This window comes from Lupinus angustifolius, chromosome LG04 (genome assembly GCF_001865875.1).
Source record: "Lupinus angustifolius cultivar Tanjil chromosome LG04, LupAngTanjil_v1.0, whole genome shotgun sequence".
In the NCBI taxonomy this organism is placed as follows: domain Eukaryota; kingdom Viridiplantae; phylum Streptophyta; class Magnoliopsida; order Fabales; family Fabaceae; genus Lupinus; species Lupinus angustifolius.
Genome location: NC_032012.1, coordinates 13,705,037 through 13,706,537, shown reverse-complemented (window position 1 = coordinate 13,706,537; position 1,501 = coordinate 13,705,037).

Genomic DNA, 1,501 nt, shown 5'->3' with positions numbered 1-1,501 from the left:
TAAATTGGGTACCAAAATCAAATTCGAAATCATTTCTTTAATGTAGTAATGAGGCATCAAAGTTTTGAATCCCCTGATTCTCTATCAGAATTAATAGGAATTTTGATTTTGCTTTTCAAACATATACCAAATTAATGTTATAAATATCCGCATGACATCATGAGACCCACCTATGATGCACGAATTCGCCAAATACTCCCGCGTGTCGGTGTCCGACACGTATCCGACACGGATACGCTCAGATATAAACAATAATGTCATAACAATAAAAATTATAATCACTAATAGTAAAAGATAACTGATAAATATATTTTAATTATATTAATTGATGAACAAAAAATAATTAATTTCATCTTTCTTTAAATCAAATTTAAATATTTTAATAGGGATTAAATAGCGAAGTTATGAATCGTGTCGCATCTTCCTTCCTTTGCGAGCCGAAAAGTAGTTGCGATTATTAGTATTACATTTGTTATTTATCGAAGAAGGAAAAACGTAAGTGACCAATGTCGACTCTTCATATGTTAATCCCCCTTCAATCAATTTAAATAAATTTCAAACTTTTTCATTCCAATTAAATCAAACTAGAGGTGTGAAAATGGTGGGCCCGGTCGGGAAGACCCACCAAAGCACAAAAATTTATAGGGTTTGGGTATCATTTTAGGTATTTTTTATTGAATCTAGGCTTTTTATCCCGAACTGGCCGAACTATATTAAAATCGTGCTCGGGCCGGGCTTACCTGGGCGGGTTCGGGCTACCCGCTTTTCCTTATTTTTTTAAATTTTTTTGGGACCTTTGACTTGGTAATAGGCCTTATGTAAAAATTATCTTTCAAAATAACTTATATTAAAATATATATAATAAAAATTGTGTTATGAACTTTAAATAAAAAATAGAGTGATGTCTATAACATAAACAATTATAAATTATAATAATGTAATGAAGTTAAGTATTATATTATTTTTCATATTTTGTATAATATCCTTTTAAGCATAATAACAAAATAGTGTATCAAATAAAATGAGAATATATTAAATCATATAGATTTAACTACTGCAACAAAAACGTAATAAATAAAATAATTTTTGCAACAAAACTAAAAGACAAGATATTTGTTTATCATATAGAACTCCATACAACTAAATTTAACATGAAAGTTCGAAATAAAAGTGTTGATAAATAGCAAAAAAGGATCCGTATACATAAAGTAAAGAAAAACAATCATATATTACAATGATGATTATACTTTGACATATAGAATTGATTCTAAACTTGAGTCTATATTACCATTACTATAATCCAAAGTGATAATATTTTGATAGTATCTAAATGTTTATATATTAAAGTGATGTTTATATATTTAGTAAGAGTTACGTTAAAAATCATATACATTGACTTGACATCACGTCTTAACTCAAACACACGGTATTAGATCTATAAGTTTGGTTGCATTGGGCGTAACGAGTGTCAAAAAGTTATACATTAATATCAAATGATATA